Genomic DNA, 9942 nt, shown 5'->3' on the forward strand with positions numbered 1-9942 from the left:
GAGAAAAACATTGATCAAAAAGAAAGAGGTCCTTTATTAGAGGAAATAGATAATAATGAAAGAAGAAACCATATTAAACCACGTAAAGATGTAATTTTTAACATGATAACTAATAAAAAGGGGTGGTATAGGGTATATGGAGCACCAAGAATGTGTAAAGACTGGGTTCAATTTACTGAACTTTGGGGAGGCTTCCCTGATCAAATGAAGGTAGAGGGGTAATAGAAAGAGTATATGATGTTGAATGAGGATATGTCTCACATGTTCTTTAAAATGTGGATCCAGTATATCTTTAATTGAGCTTATTTTAGCTTTTAAAAATTTTTGCTACTAAGAACTAGATGCTTTTTCTAACCTTACTATTTTTTACATATATAAATAAACTCAGTTCAAATAATTTTCATTTGATTATCATAGAATTTTTCTAAATTATGCTATTTTTATTATATCACAATGATGATTTATGCAATCTATTTTAGTTTTCTACTTCTGCGTAACATATTTCCGGAAAATAGTGTCTTAAGGCAGCCAGACATTCATTATCTTAAAGTTTCACTACCTCAGAAGTTTTACTGATAAGGCACACCAGGAGAGCTCCACTTATGACCCAAAGTCAGTTGAACAGTAATCTAATCATTAGAGTGATACCCATTGTATTCAGAGATTCTGCCTGCACTCAGTGGGAGGAGATCTTATCTCCAAGGGCAGAAAATTTGGGTCTTTGAATTCTATCACAGATTCTCATCTCATTCTGTGGTTTCAATGGGAAAGACACAACAAATACAATGTAAATTCTTGGCTTAAAATCAGTATCCTTCTTTATGTTGGAAAATATCCATATTTATATTTATCTTTTTGGTAAAGGATTTAAAAAAATTTCATTTTCTTAAATGCATTTTGGCATCTTTGGAGATGATGACATAGTTTTTCTTATTTGAACTTTTAATTTTGTATGTTCCATTAATAGATTTTTAAACATTAAGTAATTACTACTTCATGTTATTAATGTTAATAAATTTTACTCTATTTGGTAAAGGTTTTGTTGTTGTTACTTTTAGGAGTTTGAATCAACATATAAAAATATTATTCTATGATTTTCTGGGTTTTATTATATTTTATGCTTTTGGTTATTCTTGTTTGATATAATTGAGAAACCTTCCATTATTTTTCTCATAGTTATAAACAGATTATATACTTTCTGATTTTCTAAACATAGTCTCTTCAAATTTTCAGTTGTTTTTTATTTTTTGTTCTCTCTTATTTTAATTTTAGTTGTGTGTGTTTTCTTTCTTTTAAATTTCTTAACGTGTGCCTCGATTATCTATTATTACTATTTAATACTCTACAGTAGCCAACCAAAAATCTCAGGGGCACATAAGCATTTGTTTAGTCCGGGAGTCTGTAACCTTCAGCTCATCTGGGTTTGGCCAGATGGTCCCATGTGAACTGGCTCACGAGCTTGTGTTTCTCTGTGGGTCACCTACACAGGTTTTCTGACCTGTACTAGGTTTGTACATATGTCTGGAGATTAGTTGGCTGTTGGCTGATCTATAATGGTTTCAGCTGGGAAAACTGGAGCAATTAAGCTCAGTTCCACATGTCGTTTATTTTCGTACAGGAAGGTGAGGTGTTTTCATAGCCATGGCAAAGGGCAAGAGCCTTACCCTCATACAAAGTAATCTTGTAAATTACCAAGCCTCTGTATACATTACATCCAACTCCCCAGTGGCCCAAAGGAAACCCAGCAATAGAATAGGAAGCCCTGATAGTTTACATGGGAAAAGGCTCAAATACGAGCAGGGTCGAAGATTTGACACCGTTAATGCAGTTAATCTTTTACAGCATACAAATTTAATGATAATGATAGAAGCTCAACTTCATAGTAACAGCCGTAGCTGGATACTGATTTTAATTTTATGCAGTTAAGATTTGCAAGCCTACCTAATTCCTATTAGAACTTGATGTGAATGGTAAAAGGACTTCTTCTTGAGCTTACTTCGCTCCTCAAAATCCTCATTGGTTTCCATCTCACTCAGGGTAAAAGCCGAAGTTCTTTTAATGGCTTCTAAGTTTCTTAACGTTATCTATTCCTCTGTCATCTGTCTTACTCATTTTCTCGTTCTCACCCCTATCCACACTCTACTTTTGTCAAACTAGTTTTCTTTTAATTCCTTAAAAATACATAACACGTGACCCCTCCTGGCTTGGGCACTTCCTGTTGGTTCCGTTGGGAACATCCTTTCCCCACCATCAACAAGTTCAGGTTTTACTCAAAATACCTTTTCAGGAACACTTTCCCAGTTTTATTTTTCATTTACTTTTTATTTTTCTGTTTTATTTTTCTCTATAACTTCTATGACAATCCAATATGCTATGTATTTTGCTGATTTGTGTGTGTGTGTGTGTGTGTGTGTTTCTACCACTACTGCTTTCATTATAAGCTCCACTAGGGAAGGGATTTCTAATTTCATTGACAATGTACACCTAAAACACATAGGTACTAGAGCATGGGTTTTCTCTCTCTCTTTCTCCATCCATCTCCATCTCTCTCTCTCTCTCTGTCTCTCTCTCTCTCTCTCTCTCTATCTCTCTCTCTATATATATACACACACACATTTGAATGGAAGTGTGTGTCCATAATAACATAAATCAGTCAGAGTTCTTTTTGCTTTAAGTCTTTTAAAAAGCCAGTCATGGTTTTATAAAACCTTCATACTTCCTTTATGCAAGATAAATGATGCTACCTCAAATCCTGGGTATAATTATTAAACAAAGCATAGTTTTGAGCAATTTCAAAAGCAATATAAAATGTTCTGCAAAGTAGAGACTCATGTAAACATCATCATATTTCCCTGGGCGTGAGGTCCTTTCCCAAATATAGTCTGTGTTATATTTTAATAAATTGCCTAAATAACTCTGCAGATGCCAGATTCCTATTTCACAAATTTTCTGAATTGAAATTACTAAATTGGTATTATGACCCTCAATTATATTAAATCAAGAAGACATTAAGGCCTTCAAGCAAGAGCAACTGAATTATGTTCCAGGCACTCTGCTAGGCAGTGGAAGTAAAAAGAAAAATGAACAAAACATGTTTTCCACCCTCGGGTCTACATCCTATTACAGATTTTTTTAAAGTATCTTTATTTTGTATAAAAAAACAAACTTACAAGAGCTCATTAAGATTATTGTTAAGATATTATTTTACTTATTTAATAACATTTCACATCTTCCATATTAATTATAGCTTGTTGGTTATTCTATCCATTATGACTGTTTCATTACCTCGGAAAATTTTGCTCTTTTTTTTCTCAATTTATATCCATTCTTTTCCTTCTTGTTCTTTATTCATTGTTATCATTCTCGTTTCATTTAAGTTTGAGGATTGATTTGAACACTGTTCCTTTTCCAAAGTGTCTCAAATTCTTCAACATTATTCCCTGGCCTTTTATACTTGTTAAGCCTTTACACTTTTACTTCTGATCACATGTGCTTATCTATGCTTCTTCCCAACTGGCTACTGAAATGATATTTAAAAAATATAAAACGATAACATTATTATGATTGCTATTGTAGAATGATAAATTTTTTTTAGGTATTATGCTTTAAGACTTTGTATGTTATTTAAACTTTGAGTTTTATCTGATTGCCTCTGACACTGACTCCCTCCTAGACCTCTACTGAGACCTTGGCTGGAAAGTGTAGGAGGTCCTTGTTACTGCTCTCCAAATGGCATCTATTGTTTCCATTAGTGTATGGCCTTGCTACAGCTGTGTGGTGTTGAGTGTCCTAACTATCCACTTGGCTTCCTTTGACATCACATTAGCAGCTGGGGGAGGCAGGTAGAGATACCTTATTAGTGCTGGGAATGGACATCTTGTCTCCCCACTCAGCCTTGATACAACTTGTTAAAGGTGAAAGTCTTTTTTTTCCCATTCAGCCTTTGCTCTTGGGAGTGTGGGTGGAGCCACAGAGTTTTCTGTATCATTGGCTGGAGGAGAGTAGTTATTGTCTAAAATTTTTCTATCTTTGAAAAGGGGCCATACTTCTCCTCTCTGGACCTTCATCTATAGAGAGTAAGCTTTTCCTGAGGCTTGTTTTATTTTCATCCATTGATATTTCTGGGTTGCCAGTTTCACCATATTGTTCCTTGGGTCCCAAGGTTCCTAGCCAGTCTGCCTACTTTTCTCTACCTTTCAGGGTTTATTAGTCTTCTAGGGATGCCGTAACAAAATACCACAGACTGACTGGCTTAAAGAGCAGAAATTTATTTCTTTAGATTCTGGAGGTTGGAAACACAAAATTGAGGTGTTGACAGGTTTGGTTTCTCTTGAGGCCTTTCTCCTTGGCTTGCAGATGGCTGCTTTCTCACTGTGTCCTGACTCGGCCTTTTTTGTGTGTGTGTGCAGTACATCGCTGATGTCTTTCTCTTCTGTTAAGGGTATCAGTCGTATTGGTTTCAAACTTTACCCTGATGGTCTCATTTACTCTTAATTACCTCTTTGAAGGCTCTGTCTCCAACTGTAGTCAACATTGAGTGGTTAGGGCTTTAACATATGAATTGGAGCAATGCAGTTCAGTCCAAAATACTCTGCCTTCTGAACCCACAAAATTCTTGTTCTTCTCACCTGCAAAATAAATTCATTTGAATCCCACCAGCCCCAAAAGTCTTAATACATTTTAGCATCAATTCCAAGTCCAGAGTCTCATCTAAATAGCATCTAAATCCAGATATGTGTGAAACTTGGGGTATGATTCATCATGAAGCAGAATTTCTCTCTACCTGTGGACCTGTGAAACCAGACAGATCATGTGCTTCCAAAATAAAATGGTGAAACAGACATAGGCTAGACAGTCCCATTTTAAAAGGAGCAGTCAGAAAGAAGAAAAGTGTAACAGGTTCCAAGCAAGTCCAAAACTTAGCAAGGCAAATTCTATTAGATTTCAAGGCAAGAGAATAAATGACTTTGGCTCCATGCTCTGTCCCCTTGACCCATTAGGGTGCTGGCCCTGCCTTCTGTAGGTCCTGTAATTGAATACAAATGGGTGCGTGATAAAGCTGTATTGGATAGATGATACACATGTTCATTGGAACTTCTCACCTTCTACCAAAGGAATGCTATAGAGAAACTTAATGATATAGTTTGGAACGGGTTGTGTGTTAGTCTTCTTCCAGGTGTTTGTCAAAGAGGGAAAACTACGATTGCTTTTACTTTCCTTCTGGAGTTTTGGTACTGTTGAAATATAGATCTGTCAGACTTAGTAGAGGAGGAGCTTGGGCCATCTTTGTGAATGAGGATATTTCAATTTCAAAAACATCCTAACGACTTTGTGAAAAATGTTATATTTGAAACGAGGAAGGAAGGAAGAAAGGAATGGAGGAGTGAAAGAAAAGAAAGAAAAAGGGAAGGGGAGGGGAAGGGAAAGTGGGAGAGAAGTGATTGCAAACTTTGATGTCTCTTTTCCAACATAAAAGAACACCAGTGTGAAATAAACCATAATCTTGGCTCATGCTGCAGACAGCCTCAACAGAGTTTTATAATCCTACATGTCAGCATTAGATCTGTCCTGAATCCATGACTGGGAATCTGTTAGTATGCAAAGAGTCAGGAAAGAAACTTGTAATTTAAATCTTAGTCATTTTCATCAGCATAGCTAGTCAAGGACCATGCTTGGAAATGTGTTGTTTTCCTTCCTAAGAGACATTTTAGAAAGTTCAATTATCAGTATGTTAAAGCATTTCTCAACATTATTTTTTAAGTGTAAGAAGTTAAATACTCCTGGATTATAGATTTTACAGATTATATTATTACAGATTTTACAGTGTATCTGAATGCAGGATTTTCTAAGTGAACTCCAGCTACAGAACTCCATTCAGCCTCCTGAAAACTATGTCTGTATAACATCACCTGTGACTATGCCCTCTTCCATACAACAGGCTGTTTCCTTGGTCCTGCTGGTATCCTTTTTCCTCATTTCCAATGATATGTTTTCTTCCACAACTTAAAATCTGGTATGTCTTGTCAAAGGACATAGCTGGAGGCATCTGCTGTGACGTCAGGAACTCAGTTATACAAAATATGACATCTTACCTACTGGGTCAGACATAACTAGCTTCTTGTTTGTCTCAGAATTGATCGGTATTGATCGAAGGCACTAGGGCCTCGGACTCTGATGCCACTTCACCTGCTGCACGTGTTGTCATGCTTCTTCTCTTAGACCCACAGCACTTCTGACTGCAGCTAAAAGAATAGCTGATTGTTAAATAGACTTAGAGCAATTGGTACTGATGAAGCTCTCTGATTAATAGTATTGCTGTACGTACTTTCCTGTTATATCCCAGATAGGCATATGCAGTTTTGACCTTCATCTTTCACTTGAAGAGTAGAAAGGGAAAAAAGTTTAAAATTCTGCTGATTTTTTTCATTTGCTTAATAACAGCCACTTGTACAGTTTTTCTGGGAGTTAATTTCTTGAGTTTTTATTTTAGTAAAATCATCCCACCTTCAGTTCAGTATTATAATCCCAGCAAGTCCACAGATTGATCAATGCCATTGTTTTTGTTTAGCCTTTTTGGAGAATTGTAATTCCTGGGGCTATCTCAATCCCTAGTATATCTATTTTATTCATGTTTCTAGACTCTTGAGAAGCACAAATGTGATTGTACTGTGAAAATGTTAAACATGATTTATACATGCATACCTGCTATAATTATACCCTTGTTAAGCCTTTAGAGATTTGAACTCTCCCTCACTTCTGCAATTCCCCTATTTCTAGCCCAGTCTAGCTTTCAGAAAGGCAGACCTAGCCAGCACTACTTATGTTAATGGCTGGGGTCCATCAGCATAAATTGCTTTTGGGGTGCTCCTCAGCGTGCGTGATGCTGTATTTGATGTTATGATTTGTAGCAAACAACAGAGACATTCAACGATTTAGCAGCCTGGGTTTGGTTATTGCCACAAGGGAGCTGAGGGGCTTTTAAATAAACTATGTATGATTTCCTAACATGAGATGCTATTTAAGTGCTATACATGACAGGCAAGTGTGTTTGAAGGAGGCAAATCCATCAGTTAAGATTTCCAGCACCAATCTAAGAATCAGCTCCAGAGTGTGACCTGCTGAAGCAACAATGGACTCAGCGAAGCCACTGAATGAATTAAGGGGTGGAAGAGGACAGGGAAATAAAAAAAAAATGTGTGACAGGTACAAAGATTTGAAGGGAGTAGTTTTGTTTTATGTACAGGATGAGACAAGGGGAAAATAAGGGGCTTGAAGGGGAGCATGTGAATATTACATGATACAGGTGACCAAAGCATGCTGAGGTACAGCCTTCACTGTGTGTGGTCTATATAAGAATTAAAACATAATTATGACTGAACAATGGGAAAAGTTCCCCAAAATGGCCATGAAGGTTATAGATTCTATCAAAAAAAAAAAAAGCTCACAACACTCCCTTTAAAAGTCCCAGTATTTTATGTGTGCATGCATCTTTATTTTATATGTGGTGGTTGCTCAATAGATGCTGGTAAATATATGTTCCGCTAGAGGTTCTTAAAATGGAATACCCAATTAAAAATGGAAATATCAATTAATTATGTTTGCTATTTCTTGTTACCTAAATTAAAAATTTGAATTTCCATTATCAAACTGCCTGCACCAATTTTATTGTTGTTTTATGAGTTTAGGTATATTTATGTTTTTGCTGGCCAATCACATATATTCTGTGATTTTCTTTGTATTTATTGATTTAATATTTTTTAAGGTTTTGTACACATTCTCTCTTTTTTTTAATTGAAGTATAGTCAATTACAGTATGTCAATTTCTGGTGTATAGCACAGTGTCCCAGTTATACATACGTATACATATATTCAGTTTCATAATTCTTTTTCATTAAAGGTTATTACAATATATTAAATATAATTCCCTGTGTTACAGAGAAGAAATTTGTTTTTTTAATTTATTTTTATATATAGTGGTTAACATTTACAAATCTCAAACTCCCAAATTTACCCCTTCTAATATTTTCCTTTAAGAGCTAATAGTAGGTAGAGATTCAGGTGTATCATTTATTCAATATTTTTACTTTTGATAAAATTTCCCCACACAAACATAATCACTTCTTTTATCATGTTTCTCAGTCATTCCTCTCTTTTTATAAATGTGTTCTTTTTCTTCCTCTAAGTAGTATATTCTGTTCAGTATCCAATGAAGAGTATGGTTTCAAATTCTATAGCCGTTCAATTTCTATGTGTCTGTACTTTAGCACTTAACATTACACTGCAGACAGAAGTAGATATGTAGATATACATCTTGCCATTAGAAAGTGACTCCTTTGAGTCACAGAGCTTACCTTTGTGTCTCTAGAGCCTAGCACAGTGCCTGATATAGAATAGCTGCTCAATAAAAGAACTGACTGCATTTTAAAATTGTAGCTTTGTAAATATCTTCACATTTGAAATCAGCTCTAACTCAGTTCCTATGAGATGCAAGGTACTATGCATCTGTCATCTTGGGTTCCAGGTACATGTGACAAGCTCAAATAAGAAATACCTTCCTGAGCTTCAGTGTTGGGTGATAGAGGAGCAAAGGAGGAAGCGTGGTAATGGTATTTCATAGCATATATTTCTGTCCAATGTGGGAAACTCATCTTCTGCCTGGACCCCAATGACACATGCTTTCTTTCCATCAGAAAGAGTTTTCAAATCTCCTAACCCTCCCACAGTTCATTAGTTGATGCTGGAGTCATTCAGAGGTCAGGAAACAGAGTACTCAGGAAGCAAAAAGGTAGCAAAGCATAGAACTGGAAAAAAAAAGGAAAAAAGGAAAGTCGTCTTTTTATCTCTTAGGTAATACGCAAAGCAGGCATCCTGCATTTTTCAAAGAAAATTGGAAGGAAAATACTATTTTAATTAATTGAGATCATTTTAAAGTGAACTTTGAGGAATCGTAGAAACAAATACAACAGTAAGGCCTATTCCTACAAGAGAACATTGACAAAATAATGAACCATATAAACTGCACAGAGCATCCACAATAGGATGAAAACAGAGTAAAAAATGCTGGAAAATGAGACCCATATTTAACTGGAGATGGGTTTTACAAATTTTTAGGGAGTAATTACCCACTGAATGTAATTTTTATAAAAAAATTTTTGAATATATTTGCTTGCTAAAACAATTGTAATCCGATTTCAGAATAGTAATTTAATCAGCATCATTTCTGTTTTGTTGTCTTTGTAAGATTTTTTTTTTTTTTTAAAGAACCCTCTTAAGAACTATTAGCGATAACTGTCTAAACTATTTTGGTCAGAGTTCCAGAGCACAGAGTAAGCAGAACCAGAGAAGCAGCCTCACAGGTGAAGAAAGTTGCTTCAGTAAAACTTATGAATAGATTGGTGAACTACATACTTTACATACATGACATCTTTCAGAGACTCTGTGAAGGCCTACAGTCCCACCTCTTTCCTTTCATACCTACTGGGAAGTATTGTGCCCTGCATACACTTTATTGACCAGTGAACTGCAGGATTAAAAAAAGAAAAATACAACTCCTGCCAAGCTGCTGCAAACACAAGGCACTGTCGTTTAAGGGATCTCTTGAGGAAATACAAATCATTGCATTTAATAGCCTGACTATACAAACAGTCACCGAAGGGTGTTTATTTCTGGATCCAAGACCGTAAAATTTGTCAGTGGCCTTCCATGCAGGAATAGCCTGCTAGGACATTTCATTATGCCATGTAACTCCCTCAATTTTCAGGGCTCCGTATGAAAATGAGCCCAGTGTTTTGTAAATGGCAGAAAACAGCCTGAGTCTGATATCCAACAAAGACTTTATTTTCTGCATTTACATTTTTTAAGAAATAGCAAAGCTTTGTGGTATGTTCATTTTATGATAATCAGACACAAAAGAGGGAAGGACAAAGTGGCAGAGGGAAAGAG

Source organism: Vicugna pacos, chromosome 4, assembly GCF_048564905.1.
Source record: "Vicugna pacos chromosome 4, VicPac4, whole genome shotgun sequence".
NCBI classification, from domain to species: Eukaryota; Metazoa; Chordata; class Mammalia; order Artiodactyla; family Camelidae; genus Vicugna; species Vicugna pacos.